Genomic DNA, 24632 nt, shown 5'->3' with positions numbered 1-24632 from the left:
TTCTGAAGCATGAAGTAATGGGGGGGTGTTATCTCTTTTGTCGAAAATCAGCCGTTTTTGCTCGAACATTAAATGCCTCCAAATAGTATTTAATTCACTTCCCGAGCACCTGGAAGCATGAAAATCACTTTAAACATGCTAATTTTAGCTCTAACACTGATGATCCACCTACAAATGTGAACTGACGTTCAAAAATAAAACATTTGAAAACGGACCATTTTCCACATTTCTGAAGCATGACGTAATGGGGGGGGTGTTATCTCTTTTGTCGAAAATCAGCCGTTTTTGCTCGAACATTAAATGCCTCCAAATGGTATTTAATTAACTTCCCGGGGTGAAGAAACCCTTTTTGAGAACTCAGAGTGAGTAAATTGACCATTTTCATGCACTTTTAACCATTCCATAAATCTTGTGTTTAGGGCCCCTGGAAGCATGAAAATCACTTTAAACATGCTAATTTTAGCTCTAACACTGATGATCCACCTACAAATGTGAACTGACGTTCAAAAATAAAACATTTGAAAACGGACCATTTTCCACATTTTTGAAGCATGACGTAATGGGGGGGTGTTATCGCTTTTGTCGAAAATCAGCCGTTTTTGCTCGAACATTAAATGCCTCCAAATGGTATTTAATTAACTTCCCGGGGTGAAGAAACCCTTTTTGAGAACTTAGAGTGAGTAAATTGGCCATTTTCATGCACTTTTAACCATTCCATAAATCTTGTGTTTAGGGCCCCTAGAAGCATGAAAATCACTTTAAACATGCTAATTTTAGCTCTAACACTGATGATCCACCTACAAATGTGAACTGACGTTCAAAAATAAAACATTTGAAAACGGACCATTTTCCACATTTCTGAAGCATGACGTAATGGGGGGGTGTTATCTCTTTTGTCGAAAATCAGCCGTTTTTGCTTGAACATTAAATGCCTCCAAATAGTATTTAATTCACTTCCCGAGCCCCTGGAAGCATGAAAATCACTTCAAACATGCTAATTTTAGCTCTAACACTGATGATCCACCTACAAATGTGAACTGCTGTTCAAAAATAAAACATTTGAAAACGGACCATTTTCCACATTTCTGAAGCATGACGTAATGGGGGGGTGTTATCTCTTTTGTCGAAAATCAGCCGTTTTTGCTCGTACATTAAATGCCTCCAAATGGTATTTAATTACCTTCCCGGGGTGAAGAAACCCTTTTTGAGAACTCGGAGTGAGTAAATTGGCCATTTTCATGCACTTTTAACCATTCCATAAATCTTGTGTTTAGGGCCTCTGGAAGCATGAAAATCACTTTAAACATGCTAATTTTAGCTCTAACACTGATGATCCACCTACAAATGTGAACTGACGTTCAAAAATAAAACATTTGAAAACGGACCATTTTCCACATTTCTGAAGCATGACGTAATGGGGGGTGTTATCTCTTTTGTCGAAAATGAGCCGGTTTTGCTCGAACATTAAATGCCTCCAAATGGTATTTAATTAACTTCCCGGGGTGAAGAAACCCTTTTTGAGAACTCAGAGTGAGTAAATTGGCCATTTTCATGCACTTTTAACCTTTCCATAAATCTTGTGTTTAGGGCCCCTGGAAGCATGAAAATCACTTTAAACATGCTAATTTTAGCTCTAACACTGATGATCCACCTACAACTGTGAACTGACGTTCAAAAATAAAACATTTGAAAACGGACCATTTTCCACATTTCTGAAGCATGACGTAATGGGGGGGGTGTTATCTCTTTTGTCGAAAATCAGCTGTTTTTGCTTGAACATTAAATGCCTCCAAATAGTATTTAATTCACATCCCGAGCCCCTGGAAGCATGAAAATCACTTTAAACATGCTAATTTTAGCTCTAACACTGATGATCCACCTACAAATGTGAACTGACGTTCAAAAATAAAACATTTGAAAACGGACCATTTTCCACATTTCTGAAGCATGACGTAATGGGGGGGGTGTTATCTCTTTTGTCAAAAATCAGCCGTTTTCGCTTGAACATTAAATGCCTCCAAATGGTATTTAATTAACTTCCCGGGGTGAAGAAACCCTTTTTGAGAACTCAGAGTGAGTAAATTGGCCATTTTCATGCACTTTTAACCAATTCCATAAATCTTGTGTTTAGGGCCCCTGGAAGCATGAAAATCACTTTAAACATGCTAATTTTAGCTCTAACACTGATGATCCACCTACAAATGTGAACTGACGTTCAAAAATAAAACATTTGAAAACGGACCATTTTCCACATTTCTGAAGCATGACGTAATGGGGGGGTGTTATCTCTTTTGTCGAAAATCAGCCGTTTTTGCTTGAACATTAAATACATCAAATAGTATTTAATTCACTTCCCGAGCCCCTGAAAGCATGAAAATCACTTTAAACATGGAAATTTTAGCTCTAACACTGATGATCCACCTACAAATGTGAACTGACGTTCAAAAATAAAACATTTGAAAACGGACCATTTTGCACATTTCTGAAGCATGACGTAATGGGGGGGGGTGTTATCTCTTTTGTCGAAAATCAGCCGTTTTTGCTCGAACATTAAATGCCTCCAAATGGTATTTAATTAACTTCCCGGGGTGAAGAAACCCTTTTTGAGAACTCAGAGTGAGTAAATTGACCATTTTCATGCACTTTTAACCATTCCATAAATCTTGTGTTTAGGGCCCCTGGAAGCATGAAAATCACTTTAAACATGCTAATTTTAGCTCTAACACTGATGATCCACCTACAAATGTGAACTGACGTTCAAAAATAAAACATTTGAAAACGGACCATTTTCCACATTTTTGAAGCATGACGTAATGGGGGGGTGTTATCGCTTTTGTCGAAAATCAGCCGTTTTTGCTCGAACATTAAATGCCTCCAAATGGTATTTAATTAACTTCCCGGGGTGAAGAAACCCTTTTTGAGAACTTAGAGTGAGTAAATTGGCCATTTTCATGCACTTTTAACCATTCCATAAATCTTGTGTTTAGGGCCCCTGGAAGCATGAAAATCACTTTAAACATGCTAATTTTAGCTCTAACACTGATGATCCACCTACAAATGTGAACTGACGTTCAAAAATAAAACATTTGAAAACAGACCATTTTCCACATTTCTGAAGCATGACGTAATGGGGGGTGTTATCTCTTTTGTCGAAAATCAGCTGATTTTGCTTGAACATTAAATGCCTCCAAATAGTATTTAATTCACTTCCCGAGCCCCTGGAAGCATGAAAATCACTTTAAACATGCTAATTTTAGCTCTAACACTGATGATCCACCTACAAATGTGAACTGACGTTCAAAAATAAAACATTTGAAAACGGACCATTTTCCACATTTCTGAAGCATGACGTAATGGGGGGGTGTTATCTCTTTTGTCAAAAATCAGCCGTTTTTGCTTGAACATTAAATGCCTTCAAATGGTATTTAAGTAACTTCCCGGGGTGAAGAAACCCTTTTTGAGAACTCAGAGTGAGTAAATTGACCATTTTCATGCACTTTTAACCATTCCATAAATCTTGTGTTTAGGGCCCCTGGAAGCATGAAAATCACTTTAAACATGCTAATTTTAGCTCTAACACTGATGATCCACCTACAAATGTGAACTGACGTTCAAAAATAAAACATTTGAAAACGGACCATTTTCCACATTTTTGAAGCATGACGTAATGGGGGGGTGTTATCGCTTTTGTCGAAAATCAGCCGTTTTTGCTCGAACATTAAATGCCTCCAAATGGTATTTAATTAACTTCCCGGGGTGAAGAAACCCTTTTTGAGAACTTAGAGTGAGTAAATTGGCCATTTTCATGCACTTTTAACCATTCCATAAATCTTGTGTTTAGGGCCCCTAGAAGCATGAAAATCACTTTAAACATGCTAATTTTAGCTCTAACACTGATGATCCACCTACAAATGTGAACTGACGTTCAAAAATAAAACATTTGAAAACGGACCATTTTCCACATTTCTGAAGCATGACGTAATGGGGGGGTGTTATCTCTTTTGTCGAAAATCAGCCGTTTTTGCTTGAACATTAAATGCCTCCAAATAGTATTTAATTCACTTCCCGAGCCCCTGGAAGCATGAAAATCACTTCAAACATGCTAATTTTAGCTCTAACACTGATGATCCACCTACAAATGTGAACTGCTGTTCAAAAATAAAACATTTGAAAACGGACCATTTTCCACATTTCTGAAGCATGACGTAATGGGGGGGTGTTATCTCTTTTGTCGAAAATGAGCCGGTTTTGCTCGAACATTAAATGCCTCCAAATGGTATTTAATTAACTTCCCGGGGTGAAGAAACCCTTTTTGAGAACTCAGAGTGAGTAAATTGGCCATTTTCATGCACTTTTAACCTTTCCATAAATCTTGTGTTTAGGGCCCCTGGAAGCATGAAAATCACTTTAAACATGCTAATTTTAGCTCTAACACTGATGATCCACCTACAACTGTGAACTGACGTTCAAAAATAAAACATTTGAAAACGGACCATTTTCCACATTTCTGAAGCATGACGTAATGGGGGGGGTGTTATCTCTTTTGTCGAAAATCAGTTGTTTTTGCTTGAATATTAAATGCCTCCAAATAGTATTTAATTCACATCCCGAGCCCCTGGAAGCATGAAAATCACTTTAAACATGCTAATTTTAGCTCTAACACTGATGATCCACCTACAAATGTGAACTGACGTTCAAAAATAAAACATTTGAAAACGGACCATTTTCCACATTTCTGAAGCATGACGTAATGGGGGGGTGTTATCTCTTTTGTCAAAAATCAGCAGTTTTTGCTTGAACATTAAATGCCTCCAAATGGTATTTAATTAACTTCCCGGGGTGAAGAAACCCTTTTTGAGAACTCAGAGTGAGTAAATTGGCCATTTTCATGCACTTTTAACCATTCCATAAATCTTGTGTTTAGGGCCCCTGGAAGCATGAAAATCACTTTAAACATGCTAATTTTAGCTCTAACACTGATGATCCACCTACAAATGTGAACTGACGTTCAAAAATAAAACATTTGAAAACGGACCATTTTCCACATTTCTGAAGCATGACGTAATGGGGGGGGTGTTATCTCTTTTGTAGAAAATCAGCTGTTTTTGCTCGAACATTAAATGCCTCCAAATGGTATTTAATTAACTTCCCGGGGTGAAGAAACCCTTTTTGAGAACTCGGAGTGAGTAAATTGGCCATTTTCATGCACTTTTAACCATTCCATAAATCTTGTGTTTAGGGCCTCTGGAAGCATGAAAATCACTTTAAACATGCTAATTTTAGCTCTAACACTGATGATCCACCTACAAATGTGAACTGACGTTCAAAAATAAAACATTTGAAACGGACCATTTTCCACATTTCTGAAGCATGACGTAATGGGGGGTGTTATCTCTTTTGTCGAAAATCAGCTGTTTTTGCTTGAACATTAAATGCCTCCAAATAGTATTTAATTCACTTCCCGAGCCCCTGGAAGCATGAAAATCACTTTAAACATGCTAATTTTAGCTCTAACACTGATGATCCACCTACAAATGTGAACTGACGTTCAAAAATAAAACATTTGAAAACGGACCATTTTCCACATTTCTGAAGCATGACGTAATGGGGGGGGGGGTGTTATCTCTTTTGTCAAAAATCAGCCGTTTTTGCTTGAACATTAAATCCCTCCAAATGGTATTTAATTAACTTCCCGGGGTGAAGAAACCCTTTTTGAGAACTCAGAGTGAGTAAATTGGCCATGTTCATGCACTTTTAACCAATTCCATAAATCTTGTGTTTAGGCCCCCTGGAAGCATGAAAATCACTTTAAACATGCTAATTTTAGCTCTAACACTGATGATCCACCGACAAATGTGAACTGACGTTCAAAAATAAAACATTTGAAAACGGACCATTTTCCACATTTCTGAAGCATGACGTAATGGGGGGGGTGTTATCTCTTTTGTCGAAAATCAGCCGTTTTTGCTTGAACATTAAATGCCTCCAAATAGTATTTAATTCACTTCCCGAGCCCCTGGAAGCATGTAAATCACTTTAAACATGCTAATTTTAGCTCTAACACTGATGATCCACCTACAAATGTGAACTGACGTTCAAAAATAAAACATTTGAAAACGGACCATTTTCCACATTTCTGAAGCATGACGTAATGGGGGGGTGTTATCTCTTTTGTCGAAAATCAGCCGTTTTTGCTCGAACATTAAATGCCTCCAAATGGTATTTAATTAACTTCCCGGGGTGAAGAAACCCTTTTTGAGAACTCGGAGTGAGTAAATTGGCCATTTTCATGCACTTTTAACCATTCCATAAATCTTGTGTTTAGGGCCTCTGGAAGCATGAAAATCACTTTAAACATGCTAATTTTAGCTCTAACACTGATGATCCACCTACAAATGTGAACTGACGTTCAAAAATAAAACATTTGAAAACGGACCATTTTCCACATTTCTGAAGCATGACTTAATGGGGGGTGTTATCTCTTTTGTCGAAAATGAGCCGGTTTTGCTCGAACATTAAATGCCTCCAAATGGTATTTAATTAACTTCCCGGGGTGAAGAAACCCTTTTTGAGAACTCAAAGTGAGTAAATTGGCCATTTTCATGCACTTTTAACCTTTCCATAAATCTTGTGTTTAGGGCCCCTGGAAGCATGAAAATCACTTTAAACATGCTAATTTTAGCTCTAACACTGATGATCCACCTACAACTGTGAACTGACGTTCAAAAATAAAACATTTGAAAACGGACCATTTTCCACATTTCTGAAGCATGACGTAATGGGGGGGTGTTATCTCTTTTGTCGAAAATCAGCTGTTTTTGCTTGAACATTAAATGCCTCCAAATAGTATTTAATTCACTTCCCGAGCCCCTGGAAGCATGAAAATCACTTTAAACATGCTAATTTTAGCTCTAACACTGATGATCCACCTACAAATGTGAACTGACGTTCAAAAATAAAACATTTGAAAACAGACCATTTTCCACATTTCTGAAGCATGACGTAATGGGGGGGGTGTTATCTCTTTTGTCGAAAATCAGCCGTTTTTGCTTGAACATTAAATGCCTCCAAATAGTATTTAATTCACTTCCCGAGCCCCTGGAAGCATGAAAATCACTTTAAACATGCTAATTTTAGCTCTAACACTGATGATCCACCTACAAATGTGAACTGACGTTCAAAAATAAAACATTTGAAAACGGACCATTTTCCACATTTCTGAAGCATGACGTAATGGGGGGGTGTTATCTCTTTTGTCGAAAATCAGCCGTTTTTGCTCGAACATTAAATGCCTCCAAATGGTATTTAATTAACTTCCCGGGGTGAAGAAACCCTTTTTGAGAACTCGGAGTGAGTAAATTGGCCATTTTCATGCACTTTTAACCATTCCATAAATCTTGTGTTTAGGGCCTCTGGAAGCATGAAAATCACTTTAAACATGCTAATTTTAGCTCTAACACTGATGATCCACCTACAAATGTGAACTGACGTTCAAAAATAAAACATTTGAAAACGGACCATTTTCCACATTTCTGAAGCATGACGTAATGGGGGGTGTTATCTCTTTTGTCAAAAATCAGCCGTTTTTGCTTGAACATTAAATGCCTCCAAATGGTATTTAATTAACTTCCCGGGGTGAAGAAACCCTTTTTGAGAACTCAGAGTGAGTAAATTGGCCATTTTCATGCACTTTTAACCATTCCATAAATCTTGTGTTTAGGGCCCCTGGAAGCATGAAAATCACTTTAAACATGCTAATTTTAGCTCTAACACTGATGATCCACCTACAAATGTGAACTGACGTTCAAAAATAAAACATTTGAAAACGGACCATTTTCCACATTTCTGAAGCATGACGTAATGGGGGGGGGGGTGTTATCTCTTTTGTAGAAAATCAGCTATTTTTGCTCGAACATTAAATGCCTCCAAATGGTATTTAATTAACTTCCCGGGGTGAAGAAACCCTTTTTGAGAACTCAGAGTGAGTAAATTGGCCATTTTCATGCACTTTTAACCATTCCATAAATCTTGTGTTTAGGGCCTCTGGAAGCATGAAAATCACTTTAAACATGCTAATTTTAGCTCTAACACTGATGATCCACCTACAAATGTGAACTGACGTTCAAAAATAAAACATTTGAAAACGGACCATTTTCCACATTTCTGAAGCATGACGTAATGGGGGGGTGTTATCTCTTTTGTCAAAAATCAGCTGTTTTTGCTTGAACATTAAATGCCTCCAAATAGTATTTAATTCACTTCCCGAGCCCCTGGAAGCATGAAAATCACTTTAAACATGCTAATTTTAGCTCTAACACTGATGATCCACCTACAAATGTGAACTGACGTTCAAAAATAAAACATTTGAAAACGGACCATTTTCCACATTTCTGAAGCATGACGTAATGGGGGGGTGTTATCTCTTTTGTCAAAAATCAGCCGTTTTCGCTTGAACATTAAATGCCTCCAAATGGTATTTAATTAACTTCCCGGGGTGAAGAAACCCTTTTTGAGAACTCAGAGTGAGTAAATTGGCCATTTTCATGCACTTTTAACCAATTCCATAAATCTTGTGTTTAGGGCCCCTGGAAGCATGAAAATCACTTTAAACATGCTAATTTTAGCTCTAACACTGATGATCCACCTACAAATGTGAACTGACGTTCAAAAATAAAACATTTGAAAACGGACCATTTTCCACATTTCTGAAGCATGACGTAATGGGGGGGTGTTATCTCTTTTGTCGAAAATCAGCCGTTTTTGCTTGAACATTAAATACATAAAATAGTATTTAATTCACTTCCCGAGCCCCTGAAAGCATGAAAATCACTTTAAACAGCGAATTTTAGCTCTAACACTGATGATCCACCTACAAATGTGAACTGACGTTCAAAAATAAAACATTTGAAAACGGACCATTCTCCACATTTCTGAAGCATGACGTAATGGGGGGGTGTTATCTCTTTTGTCGAAAATCAGCTGTTTTTGCTTGAACATTAAATGCCTCCAAATAGTATTTAATTCACTTCCCGAGCCCCTGGAAGCATGAAAATCACTTTAAACATGCTAATTTTAGCTCTAACACTGATGATCCACCTACAAATGTGAACTGACGTTCAAAAATAAAACATTTGAAAACGGACCATTTTCCACATTTCTGAAGCATGACGTAATGGGGGGGTGTTATTTCTTTTGTCAAAAATCAGCCGTTTTTGCTTGAACATTAAATGCCTCCAAATGGTATTTAATTAACTTCCCGGGGTGAAGAAACCCTTTTCAGAACTCAGAGTGAGTAAATTGGCCATTTTCATGCACTTTTAACCATTCCATAAATCTTGTGTTTAGGGCCCCTGGAAGCATGAAAATCACTTTAAACATGCTAATTTTAGCTCTAACACTGATGATCCACCTACAAATGTGAACTGACGTTCAAAAATAAAACATTTGAAAACGGACCATTTTCCACATTTCTGAAGCATGACGTAATGGGGGGGTGTTATCTCTTTTGTCGAAAATCAGCTGTTTTTGCTCGAACATTAAATGCCTCCAAATGGTATTTAATTAACTTCCCGGGGTGAAGAAACCCTTTTTGAGAACTGGGAGTGAGTAAATTGGCCATTTTCATGCACTTTTAACCATTCCATAAATCTTGTGTTTAGGGCCTCTGGAAGCATGAAAATCACTTTAAACATGCTAATTTTAGCTCTAACACTGACGATCCACCTACAAATGTGAACTGACGTTCAAAAATAAAACATTTGAAAACGGACCATTTTCCACATTTCTGAAGCATGAAGTAATGGGGGGGTGTTATCTCTTTTGTCGAAAATCAGCCGTTTTTGCTCGAACATTAAATGCCTCCAAATAGTATTTAATTCACTTCCCGAGCACCTGGAAGCATGAAAATCACTTTAAACATGCTAATTTTAGCTCTAACACTGATGATCCACCTACAAATGTGAACTGACGTTCAAAAATAAAACATTTGAAAACGGACCATTTTCCACATTTCTGAAGCATGACGTAATGGGGGGGTGTTATCTCTTTTGTCAAAAATCAGCCGTTTTTGCTTGAACATTAAATGCCTCCAAATGGTATTTAATTAACTTCCCGGGGTGAAGAAACCCTTTTTGAGAACTCAGAGTGAGTAAATTGGCCATTTTCATGCACTTTTAACCATTCCATAAATCTTGTGTTTAGGGCCCCTGGAAGCATGAAAATCACTTTAAACATGCTAATTTTAGCTCTAACACTGATGATCCACCTACAAATGTGAACTGACGTTCAAAAATAAAACATTTGAAAACGGACCATTTTCCACATTTCTGAAGCATGACGTAATGGGGGGGTGTTATCTCTTTTGTCGAAAATCAGCTGTTTTTGCTCGAACATTAAATGCCTCCAAATGGTATTTAATTAACTTCCCGGGGTGAAGAAACCCTTTTTGAGAACTGGGAGTGAGTAAATTGGCCATTTTCATGCACTTTTAACCATTCCATAAATCTTGTGTTTAGGGCCTCTGGAAGCATGAAAATCACTTTAAACATGCTAATTTTAGCTCTAACACTGACGATCCACCTACAAATGTGAACTGACGTTCAAAAATAAAACATTTGAAAACGGACCATTTTCCACATTTCTGAAGCATGAAGTAATGGGGGGGTGTTATCTCTTTTGTCGAAAATCAGCCGTTTTTGCTCGAACATTAAATGCCTCCAAATAGTATTTAATTCACTTCCCGAGCACCTGGAAGCATGAAAATCACTTTAAACATGCTAATTTTAGCTCTAACACTGATGATCCACCTACAAATGTGAACTGACGTTCAAAAATAAAACATTTGAAAACGGACCATTTTCCACATTTCTGAAGCATGACGTAATGGGGGGGGTGTTATCTCTTTTGTCGAAAATCAGCCGTTTTTGCTCGAACATTAAATGCCTCCAAATGGTATTTAATTAACTTCCCGGGGTGAAGAAACCCTTTTTGAGAACTCAGAGTGAGTAAATTGACCATTTTCATGCACTTTTAACCATTCCATAAATCTTGTGTTTAGGGCCCCTGGAAGCATGAAAATCACTTTAAACATGCTAATTTTAGCTCTAACACTGATGATCCACCTACAAATGTGAACTGACGTTCAAAAATAAAACATTTGAAAACGGACCATTTTCCACATTTTTGAAGCATGACGTAATGGGGGGGTGTTATCGCTTTTGTCGAAAATCAGCCGTTTTTGCTCGAACATTAAATGCCTCCAAATGGTATTTAATTAACTTCCCGGGGTGAAGAAACCCTTTTTGAGAACTTAGAGTGAGTAAATTGGCCATTTTCATGCACTTTTAACCATTCCATAAATCTTGTGTTTAGGGCCCCTAGAAGCATGAAAATCACTTTAAACATGCTAATTTTAGCTCTAACACTGATGATCCACCTACAAATGTGAACTGACGTTCAAAAATAAAACATTTGAAAACGGACCATTTTCCACATTTCTGAAGCATGACGTAATGGGGGGGTGTTATCTCTTTTGTCGAAAATCAGCCGTTTTTGCTTGAACATTAAATGCCTCCAAATAGTATTTAATTCACTTCCCGAGCCCCTGGAAGCATGAAAATCACTTCAAACATGCTAATTTTAGCTCTAACACTGATGATCCACCTACAAATGTGAACTGCTGTTCAAAAATAAAACATTTGAAAACGGACCATTTTCCACATTTCTGAAGCATGACGTAATGGGGGGGTGTTATCTCTTTTGTCGAAAATCAGCCGTTTTTGCTCGTACATTAAATGCCTCCAAATGGTATTTAATTACCTTCCCGGGGTGAAGAAACCCTTTTTGAGAACTCGGAGTGAGTAAATTGGCCATTTTCATGCACTTTTAACCATTCCATAAATCTTGTGTTTAGGGCCTCTGGAAGCATGAAAATCACTTTAAACATGCTAATTTTAGCTCTAACACTGATGATCCACCTACAAATGTGAACTGACGTTCAAAAATAAAACATTTGAAAACGGACCATTTTCCACATTTCTGAAGCATGACGTAATGGGGGGTGTTATCTCTTTTGTCGAAAATGAGCCGGTTTTGCTCGAACATTAAATGCCTCCAAATGGTATTTAATTAACTTCCCGGGGTGAAGAAACCCTTTTTGAGAACTCAGAGTGAGTAAATTGGCCATTTTCATGCACTTTTAACCTTTCCATAAATCTTGTGTTTAGGGCCCCTGGAAGCATGAAAATCACTTTAAACATGCTAATTTTAGCTCTAACACTGATGATCCACCTACAACTGTGAACTGACGTTCAAAAATAAAACATTTGAAAACGGACCATTTTCCACATTTCTGAAGCATGACGTAATGGGGGGGGTGTTATCTCTTTTGTCGAAAATCAGCTGTTTTTGCTTGAACATTAAATGCCTCCAAATAGTATTTAATTCACATCCCGAGCCCCTGGAAGCATGAAAATCACTTTAAACATGCTAATTTTAGCTCTAACACTGATGATCCACCTACAAATGTGAACTGACGTTCAAAAATAAAACATTTGAAAACGGACCATTTTCCACATTTCTGAAGCATGACGTAATGGGGGGGTGTTATCTCTTTTGTCAAAAATCAGCCGTTTTCGCTTGAACATTAAATGCCTCCAAATGGTATTTAATTAACTTCCCGGGGTGAAGAAACCCTTTTTGAGAACTCAGAGTGAGTAAATTGGCCATTTTCATGCACTTTTAACCAATTCCATAAATCTTGTGTTTAGGGCCCCTGGAAGCATGAAAATCACTTTAAACATGCTAATTTTAGCTCTAACACTGATGATCCACCTACAAATGTGAACTGACGTTCAAAAATAAAACATTTGAAAACGGACCATTTTCCACATTTCTGAAGCATGACGTAATGGGGGGGTGTTATCTCTTTTGTCGAAAATCAGCCGTTTTTGCTTGAACATTAAATACATCAAATAGTATTTAATTCACTTCCCGAGCCCCTGAAAGCATGAAAATCACTTTAAACATGGAAATTTTAGCTCTAACACTGATGATCCACCTACAAATGTGAACTGACGTTCAAAAATAAAACATTTGAAAACGGACCATTCTCCACATTTCTGAAGCATGACGTAATGGGGGGGTGTTATCTCTTTTGTCGAAAATCAGCTGTTTTTGCTTGAACATTAAATGCCTCCAAATAGTATTTAATTCACTTCCCGAGCCCCTGGAAGCATGAAAATCACTTTAAACATGCTAATTTTAGCTCTAACACTGATGATCCACCTACAAATGTGAACTGACGTTCAAAAATAAAACATTTGAAAACGGACCATTTTCCACATTTCTGAAGCATGACGTAATGGGGGGGGTGTTATTTCTTTTGTCAAAAATCAGCCGTTTTTGCTTGAACATTAAATGCCTCCAAATGGTATTTAATTAACTTCCCGGGGTGAAGAAACCCTTTTTGAGAACTCAGAGTGAGTAAATTGGCCATTTTCATGCACTTTTAACCATTCCATAAATCTTGTGTTTAGGGCCTCTGGAAGCATGAAAATCACTTTAAACATGCTAATTTTAGCTCTAACACTGACGATCCACCTACAAATGTGAACTGACTTTCAAAAATAAAACATTTGAAAACGGACCATTTTCCACATTTCTGAAGCATGAAGTAATGGGGGGGTGTTATCTCTTTTGTCGAAAATCAGCCGTTTTTGCTCGAACATTAAATGCCTCCAAATAGTATTTAATTCACTTTCCGAGCACCTGGAAGCATGAAAATCACTTTAAACATGCTAATTTTAGCTCTAACACTGATGATCCACCTACAAATGTGAACTGACGTTCAAAAATAAAACATTTGAAAACGGACCATTTTCCACATTTCTGAAGCATGACGTAATGGGGGGGTGTTATCTCTTTTGTCGAAAATCAGCCGTTTTTGCTCGAACATTAAATGCCTCCAAATGGTATTTAATTAACTTCCCGGGGTGAAGAAACCCTTTTTGAGAACTCAGAGTGAGTAAATTGGCCATTTTCATGCACTTTTAACCATTCCATAAATCTTGTGTTTAGGGCCCCTGGAAGCATGAAAATCACTTTAAACATGCTAATTTTAGCTCTAACACTGATGATCCACCTACAAATGTGAACTGACGTTCAAAAATAAAACATTTGAAAACGGACCATTCTCCACATTTCTGAAGCATGACGTAATGGGGGGGTGTTATCTCTTTTGTCGAAAATCAGCTGTTTTTGCTTGAACATTAAATACATCAAATAGTATTTAATTCACTTCCCGAGCCCCTGGAAGCATGAAAATCACTTTAAACATGCTAATTTTAGCTCTAACACTGATGATCCACCTACAAATGTGAACTGACGTTCAAAAATAAAACATTTGAAAACGGACCATTCTCCACATTTCTGAAGCATGACGTAATGGGGGGGTGTTATCTCTTTTGTCGAAAATCAGCTGTTTTTGCTTGAACATTAAATGCCTCCAAATAGTATTTAATTCACTTCCCGAGCCCCTGGAAGCATGAAAATCACTTTAAACATGCTAATTTTAGCTCTAACACTGATGATCCACCTACAAATGTGAACTGACGTTCAAAAATAAAACATTTGAAAACGGACCATTTTCCACATTTCTGAAGCATGACGTAATGGGGGGGTGTTATCTCTTTTGTCGAAAATCAGCTGTTTTTGCTCGAACATTAAATGCCTCCAAATGGTATTTAATTAACTTCCCGGGGTGAAGAAACCCTTTTTGAGAACTGGGAGTGAGTAAATTGGCCATTTTCATGCACTTTTAACCATTCCATAAATCTTGTGTTTAGGGCCTCTGGAAGCATGAAAATCACTTTAAACATGCTAATTTTAGCTCTAACACTGACGATCCACCTACAAATGTGAACTGACGTTCAAAAATAAAACATTTGAAAACGGACCATTTTCCACATTTCTGAAGCATGAAGTAATGGGGGGGTGTTATCTCTTTTGTCGAAAATCAGCCGTTTTTGCTCGAACATTAAATGCCTCCAAATAGTATTTAATTCACTTTCCGAGCACCTGGAAGCATGAAAATCACTTTAAACATGCTAATTTTAGCTCTAACACTGATGATCCACCTACAAATGTGAACTGACGTTCAAAAATAAAACATTTGAAAACGGACCATTTTCCACATTTCTGAAGCATGACGTAATGGGGGGGTGTTATCTCTTTTGTCGAAAATCAGCCGTTTTTGCTCGAACATTAAATGCCTCCAAATGGTATTTAATTAACTTCCCGGGGTGAAGAAACCCTTTTTGAGAACTCAGAGTGAGTAAATTGGCCATTTTCATGCACTTTTAACCATTCCATAAATCTTGTGTTTAGGGCCCCTGGAAGCATGAAAATCACTTTAAACATGCTAATTTTAGCTCTAACACTGATGATCCACCTACAAATGTGAACTGACGTTCAAAAATAAAACATTTGAAAACGGACCATTCTCCACATTTCTGAAGCATGACGTAATGGGGGGGTGTTATCTCTTTTGTCGAAAATCAGCTGTTTTTGCTTGAACATTAAATACATCAAATAGTATTTAATTCACTTCCCGAGCCCCTGGAAGCATGAAAATCACTTTAAACATGCTAATTTTAGCTCTAACACTGATGATCCACCTACAAATGTGAACTGACGTTCAAAAATAAAACATTTGAAAACGGACCATTCTCCACATTTCTGAAGCATGACGTAATGGGGGGGTGGTTTCTCTTTTGTCGAAAATCAGCTGTTTTTGCTTGAACATTAAATGCCTTCAAATAGTATTTAATTCACTTCCCGAGCCCCTGGAAGCATGAAAATCACTTTAAACATGCTAATTTTAGCTCTAACACTGATGATCCACCTACAAATGTGAACTGACGTTCAAAAATAAAACATTTGAAAACGGACCATTTTCCACATTTCTGAAGCATGACGTAATGGGGGGGTGTTATTTCTTTTGTCAAAAATCAGCCGTTTTTGCTTGAACATTAAATGCCTCCAAATGGTATTTAATTAACTTCCCGGGGTGAAGAAACCCTTTTTGAGAACTCAGAGTGAGTAAATTGGCCATTTTCATGCACTTTTAACCATTCCATAAATCTTGTGTTTAGGGCCCCTGGAAGCATGAAAATCACTTTAAACATGCTAATTTTAGCTCTAACACTGATGATCCACCTACAAATGTGAACTGACGTTCAAAAATAAAACATTTGAAAACGGACCATTTTCCACATTTCTGAAGCATGACGTAATGGGGGGGTGTTATCTCTTTTGTCGAAAATCAGCTGTTTTTGCTCGAACATTAAATGCCTCCAAATGGTATTTAATTAACTTCCCGGGGTGAAGAAACCCTTTTTGAGAACTGGGAGTGAGTAAATTGGCCATTTTCATGCACTTTTAACCATTCCATAAATCTTGTGTTTAGGGCCTCTGGAAGCATGAAAATCACTTTAAACATGCTAATTTTAGCTCTAACACTGACGATCCACCTACAAATGTGAACTGACGTTCAAAAATAAAACATTTGAAAACGGACCATTTTCCACATTTCTGAAGCATGAAGTAATGGGGGGGTGTTATCTCTTTTGTCGAAAATCAGCCGTTTTTGCTCGAACATTAAATGCCTCCAAATAGTATTTAATTCACTTCCCGAGCACCTGGAAGCATGAAAATCACTTTAAACATGCTAATTTTAGCTCTAACACTGATGATCCACCTACAAATGTGAACTGACGTTCAAAAATAAAACATTTGAAAACGAACCATTTTCCACATTTCTGAAGCATGACGTAATGGGGGGGTGTTATCTCTTTTGTCAAAAATCAGCCGTTTTTGCTTGAACATTAAATGCCTCCAAATGGTATTTAATTAACTTCCCGGGGTGAAGAAACCCTTTTTGAGAACTCAGAGTGAGTAAATTGGCCATTTTCATGCACTTTTAACCATTCCATAAATCTTGTGTTTAGGGCCCCTGGAAGCATGAAAATCACTTTAAACATGCTAATTTTAGCTCTAACACTGATGATCCACCTACAAATGTGAACTGACGTTCATAAATAAAACATTTGAAAACGGACCATTTTCCACATTTCTGAAGCATGACGTAATGGGGGGGTGTTATCTCTTTTGTCGAAAATCAGCTGTTTTTGCTCGAACATTAAATGCCTCCAAATGGTATTTAATTAACTTCCCGGGGTGAAGAAACCCTTTTTGAGAACTGGGAGTGAGTAAATTGGCCATTTTCATGCACTTTTAACCATTCCATAAATCTTGTGTTTAGGGCCTCTGGAAGCATGAAAATCACTTTAAACATGCTAATTTTAGCTCTAACACTGACGATCCACCTACAAATGTGAACTGACGTTCAAAAATAAAACATTTGAAAACGGACCATTTTCCACATTTCTGAAGCATGAAGTAATGGGGGGGTGTTATCTCTTTTGTCGAAAATCAGCCGTTTTTGCTCGAACATTAAATGCCTCCAAATAGTGTTTAATTCACTTCCCGAGCACCTGGAAGCATGAAAATCACTTTAAACATGCTAATTTTAGCTCTAACACTGATGATCCACCTACAAATGTGAACTGACGTTCAAAAATAAAACATTTGAAAACGGACCATTTTCCACATTTCTGAAGCATGACGTAATGGGGGGGGTGTTATCTCTTTTGTCGAAAATCAGCCGTTTTTGCTCGAACATTAAATGCCTCCAAATGGTATTTAATTAACTTCCCGGGGTGAAGAAACCCTTTTTGAGAACTCAGAGTGAGTAAATTGGCCATTTTCATGCACTTTTAACCATTCCATAAATCTTGTGTTTAGGGCCCCTGGAAGCATGAAAATCACTTTAAACATGCTAATTTTAGCTCTAACACTGATGATCCACCTACAAATGTGAACTGACGTTCAAAAATAAAACATTTGAAAACAGACCATTTTCCACATTTCTGAAGCATGACGTAATGGGGGGGTGTTATCTCTTTTGTCGAAAATCAGCTGATTTTGCTTGAACATTAAATGCCTCCAAATAGTATTTAATTCACTTCCCGAGCCCCTGGAAGCATGAAAATCACTTTAAACATGCTAATTTTAGCTCTAACACTGATGATCCACCTACAAATGTGAACTGACGTTCAAAAATAAAACATTTGAAAACGGACCATTTTCCACATTTCTGAAGCATGACGTAATGGGGGGGGTGTTATCTCTTTTGTCGAAAATCAGCTGTTTTTGCTTGAACATTAAATGCCTCCAAATAGTATTTAATTCACATCCCGAGCCCCTGGAAGCATGAAAATCACTTTAAACATGCTAATTTTAGCTCTAACACTGATGATCCACCTACAAATGTGAACTGACGTTCAAAAATAAAACATTTGAAAACGGACCATTTTCCACATTTCTGAAGCATGACGTAATGGGGGGGTGTTATCTCTTTTGTCAAAAATCAGCCGTTTTCGCTTGAACATTAAATGCCTCCAAATGGTATTTAATTAACTTCCCGGGGTGAAGAAACCCTTTTTGAGAACTCAGAGTGAGTAAATTGGCCATTTTCATGCACTTTTAACCAATTCCATAAATCTTGTGTTTAGGGCCCCTGGAAGCATGAAAATCACTTTAAACATGCTAATTTTAGCTCTAACACTGATGATCCACCTACAAATGTGAACTGACGTTCAAAAATAAAACATTTGAAAACGGACCATTTTCCACATTTCTGAAGCATGACGTAATGGGGGGGTGTTATCTCTTTTGTCGAAAATCAGCCGTTTTTGCTTGAACATTAAATACATCAAATAGTATTTAATTCACTTCCCGAGCCCCTGAAAGCATGAAAATCACTTTAAACATGCGAATTTTAGCTCTAACACTGATGATCCACCTACAAATGTGAACTGACGTTCAAAAATAAAACATTTGAAAACGGACCATTCTCCACATTTCTGAAGCATGACGTAATGGGGGGGTGTTATCTCTTTTGTCGAAAATCAGCTGTTTTTGCTTGAACATTAAATGCCTCCAAATAGTATTTAATTCACTTCCCGAGCCCCTGGAAGCATGAAAATCACTTTAAACATGCTAATTTTAGCTCTAACACTGATGATCCACCTACAAATGTGAACTGACGTTCAAAAATAAAACATTTGAAAACGGACCATTTTCCACATTTCTGAAGCATGACGTAATGGGGGGGTGTTATTTCTTTTGTCAAAAATCAGCCGTTTTTGCTTGAACATTAAATGCCTCCAAATGGTATTTAATTAACTTCCCGGGGTGAAGAAACCCTTTTTGAGAACTCAGAGTGAGTAAATTGGCCATTTTCATGCACTTTTAACCATTCCATAAATCTTGTGTTTAGGGCCCCTGGAAGCATGAAAATCACTTTAAACATGCTAATTTTAGCTCTAACACTGATGATCCACCTACAAATGTGAACTGACGTTCAAAAATAAAACATTTGAAAACGGACCATTTTCCACATTTCTGAAGCATGACGTAATGGGGGGGTGTTATCTCTTTTGTCGAAAATCAGCTGTTTTTGCTCGAACATTAAATGCCTCCAAATGGTATTTAATTAACTTCCCGGGGTGAAGAAACCCTTTTTGAGAACTGGGAGTGAGTAAATTGGCCATTTTCATGCACTTTTAACCATTCCATAAATCTTGTGTTTAGGGCCTCTGGAAGCATGAAAATCACTTTAAACATGCTAATTTTAGCTCTAACACTGACGATCCACCTACAAATGTGAACTGACGTTCAAAAATAAAACATTTGAAAACGGACCATTTTCCACATTTCTGAAGCATGAAGTAATGGGGGGGTGTTATCTCTTTTGTCGAAAATCAGCCGTTTTTGCTCGAACATTAAATGCCTCCAAATAGTATTTAATTCACTTCCCGAGCACCTGGAAGCATGAAAATCACTTTAAACATGCTAATTTTAGCTCTAACACTGATGATCCACCTACAAATGTGAACTGACGTTCAAAAATAAAACATTTGAAAACGGACCATTTTCCACATTTCTGAAGCATGACGTAATGGGGGGGTGTTATCTCTTTTGTCAAAAATCAGCCGTTTTTGCTTGAACATTAAATGCCTCCAAATGGTATTTAATTAACTTCCCGGGGTGAAGAAACCCTTTTTGAGAACTGGGAGTGAGTAAATTGGCCATTTTCATGCACTTTTAACTATTCCATAAATCTTGTGTTTAGGGCCTCTGTAAGCATGAAAATCACTTTAAACATGCTAATTTTAGCTCTAACACTGACGATCCACCTACAAATGTGAACTGACGTTCAAAAATAAAACATTTGAAAACGGACCATTTTCCACTTTTCTGAAGCATGAAGTAATGGGGGGGTGTTATCTCTTTTGTCGAAAATCAGCCGTTTTTGCTCGAACATTAAATGCCTCCAAATAGTATTTAATTCACTTCCCGAGCACCTGGAAGCATGAAAATCACTTTAAACATGCTAATTTTAGCTCTAACACTGATGGTCCACCTACAAATGTGAACTGACGTTCAAAAATAAAACATTTGAAAACGGACCATTTTCCACATTTCTGAAGCATGACGTAATGGGGGGGGTGTTATCTCTTTTGTCGAAAATCAGCCGTTTTTGCTCGAACATTAAATGCCTCCAAATGGTATTTAATTAACTTCCCGGGGTGAAGAAACCCTTTTTGAGAACTCAGAGTGAGTAAATTGGCCATTTTCATGCACTTTTAACCATTCCATAAATCTTGTGTTTAGGGCCCCTGGAAGCATGAAAATCACTTTAAACATGCTAATTTTAGCTCTAACACTGATGATCCACCTACAAATGTGAACTGACGTTCAAAAATAAAACATTTGAAAACAGACCATTTTCCACATTTCTGAAGCATGACGTAATTGGGGGGTGTTATCTCTTTTGTCGAAAATTAGCTGATTTTGCTTGAACATTAAATGCCTCCAAATAGTATTTAATTCACTTCCCGAGCCCCTGGAAGCATGAAAATCACTTTAAACATGCTAATTTTAGCTCTAACACTGATGATCCACCTACAAATGTGAACTGACGTTCAAAAATAAAACATTTGAAAACGGACCATTTTCCACATTTCTGAAGCATGACGTAATGGGGGGGTGTTATCTCTTTTGTCAAAAATCAGCCGTTTTTGCTTGAACATTAAATGCCTTCAAATGGTATTGAAGTAACTTCCCGGGGTGAAGAAACCCTTTTTGAGAACTCAGAGTGAGTAAATTGACCATTTTCATGCACTTTTAACCATTCCATAAATCTTGTGTTTAGGGCCCCTGGAAGCATGAAAATCACTTTAAACATGCTAATTTTAGCTCTAACACTGATGATCCACCTACAAATGTGAACTGACGTTCAAAAATAAAACATTTGAAAACAGACCATTTTCCACATTTTTGAAGCATGACGTAATGGGGGGGTGTTATCGCTTTTGTCGAAAATCAGCCATTTTTGCTCGAACATTAAATGCCTCCAAATGGTATTTAATTAACTTCCCGGGGTGAAGAAACCCTTTTTGAGAACTTAGAGTGAGTAAATTGGCCATTTTCCTGCACTTTTAACCATTCCATAAATCTTGTGTTTAGGGCCCCTAGAAGCATGAAAATCACTTTAAACATGCTAATTTTAGCTCTAACACTGATGATCCACCTACAAATGTGAACTGACGTTCAAAAATAAAACATTTGAAAACGGACCATTTTCCACATTTCTGAAGCATGACGTAATGGGGGGGTGTTATCTCTTTTGTCGAAAATCAGCCGTTTTTGCTTGAACATTAAATGCCTCCAAATAGTATTTAATTCACTTCCCGAGCCCCTGGAAGCATGAAAATCACTTCAAACATGCTAATTTTAGCTCTAACACTGATGATCCACCTACAAATGTGAACTGCTGTTCAAAAATAAAACATTTGAAAACGGACCATTTTCCACATTTCTGAAGCATGACGTAATGGGGGGGTGTTATCTCTTTTGTCGAAAATGAGCCGGTTTTGCTTGAACATTAAATGCCTCCAAATGGTATTTAATTAACTTCCCGGGGTGAAGAAACCCTTTTTGAGAACTCAGAGTGAGTAAATTGGCCATTTTCATGCACTTTTAACCTTTCCATAAATCTTGTGTTTAGGGCCCCTGGAAGCATGAAAATCACTTTAAACATGCTAATTTTAGCTCTAACACTGATGATCCACCTACAACTGTGAACTGACGTTCAAAAATAAAACATTTGAAAACGGACCATTTTCCACATTTCTGAAGCATGACGTAATGGGGGGGGTGTTATCTCTTTTGTCGAAAATCAGCTGTTTTTGCTTGAATATTAAATGCCTCCAAATAGTATTTAATTCACATCCCGAGCCCCTGGAAGCATGAAAATCACTTTAAACATGCTAATTTTAGCTCTAACACTGATGATCCACCTACAAATGTGAACTGACATTCAAAAATAAAACATTTGAAAACGGACCATTTTCCACATTTCTGAAGCATGACGTAATGGGGGGGTGTTATCTCTTTTGTCAAAAATCAGCCGTTTTTGCTTGAACATTAAATGCCTCCAAATGGTATTTAATTAACTTCCCGGGGTGAAGAAACCCTTTTTGAGAACTCAGAGTGAGTAAATTGGCCATTTTCATGCACTTTTAACCATTCCATAAATCTTGTGTTTAGGGCCCCTGGAAGCATGAAAATCACTTTAAACATGCTAATTTTAGCTCTAACACTGATGATCCACCTACAAATGTGAACTGACGTTCAAAAATAAAACATTTGAAAACGGACCATTTTCCACATTTCTGAAGCATGACGTAATGGGGGGGGTGTTATCTCTTTTGTAGAAAATCAGCTATTTTTGCTCGAACATTAAATGCCTCCAAATGGTATTTAATTAACTTCCCGGGGTGAAGAAACCCTTTTTGAGAACTTGGAGTGAGTAAATTGGCCATTTTCATGCACTTTTAACCATTCCATAAATCTTGTGTTTAGGGCCCCTGGAAGCATGAAAATCACTTTAAACATGCTAATGTTAGCTCTAACACTGATGATCCACCTACAAATGTGAACTGACGTTCAAAAATAAAACATTTGAAAACGGACTATTTTCCACATTTCTGAAGCATGACGTAATGGGGGGGTGTTATCTCTTTTGTCGAAAATCAGCAGTTTTTGCTTGAACATTAAATGCCTCCAAATGGTATTTAATTAACTTCCCGGGGTGAAGAAACCCTTTTTGAGAACTCGGAGTGAGTAAATTGGCCATTTGCATGCACTTTTAACCATTCCATAAATCTTGTGTCAGGGGCCCCTGGAAGCATGAAAATCACTTTAAACATGCTAATTTTAGCTCTAACACTGATGATCCACCTACAACTGTGAACTGACGTTCAAAAATAAAACATTTGAAAACGGACCATTTTCCACATTTCTGAAGCATGACGTAATGGGGGGGTGTTATCTCTTTTGTCGAAAATCAGCTGTTTTTGCTTGAACATTAAATGCCTCCAAATAGTATTTAAATCACTTCCCGAGCCCCTGGAAGCATGAAAATCACTTTAAACATGCTAATTTTAGCTCTAACACTGATGATCCACCTACAAATGTGAACTGACGTTCAAAAATAAAACATTTGAAAACGGACCATTTTCCACATTTCTGAAGCATGACGTAATGGGGGGGGGTGTTATCTCTTTTGTCGAAAATCTGCCGTTTTTGCTCGAACATTAAATGCCTCCAAATGGTATTTAATTAACTTCCCGGGGTGAAGAAACCCTTTTTGAGAACTCAGAGTGAGTAAATTGGCCATTTTCATGCACTTTTAACCATTCCATAAATCTTGTGTTTAGGGCCCCTGGAAGCATGAAAATCACTTTAAACATGCTAATTTTAGCTCTAACACTGATGATCCACCTACAACTGTGAACTGACGTTCAAAAATAAAACATTTGAAAACGGACCATTTTCCACATTTCTGAAGCATGACGTAATGGGGGGGTGTTATCTCTTTTGTCGAAAATCAGCTGTTTTTGCTTGAACATTAAATGCCTCCAAATAGTATTTAATTCTCTTCCCGAGCCCCTGGAAGCATGAAAATCACTTTAAACATGCTAATTTTAGCTCTAACACTGATGATCCACCTACAAATGTGAATTGACGTTCAAAAATAAAACATTTGAAAACGGACCATTTTCCACATTTCTGAAGCATGACGTAATGGGGGGGTGTTATCTCTTTTGTCAAAAATCTGCCGTTTTTGCTTGAACATTAAATGCCTCCAAATGGTATTTAATTAACTTCCCGGGGTGAAGAAACCCTTTTTGAGAACTCAGAGTGAGTAAATTGGCCATTTTCATGCACTAATAACCATTCCATAAATCTTGTGTTTAGGGCCCCTGGAAGCATGAAAATCACTTTAAACATGCTAATTTTAGCTCTAACACTGATGATCCACCTACAAATGTGAACTGACGTTCAAAAATAAAACATTTGAAAATGGACCATTTTCCACATTTCTGAAGCATGACGTAATGGGGGGGTGTTATCTCTTTTGTCGAAAATCAGCCGTTTTTGCT

This window comes from Lissotriton vulgaris, chromosome 8, assembly GCF_964263255.1.
Source record: "Lissotriton vulgaris chromosome 8, aLisVul1.2, whole genome shotgun sequence".
Lineage (NCBI taxonomy): Eukaryota > Metazoa > Chordata > Amphibia > Caudata > Salamandridae > Lissotriton > Lissotriton vulgaris.
The sequence above is the reverse complement of the archived record's forward strand: the minus strand, read 5'-3'. Positions refer to the sequence as shown.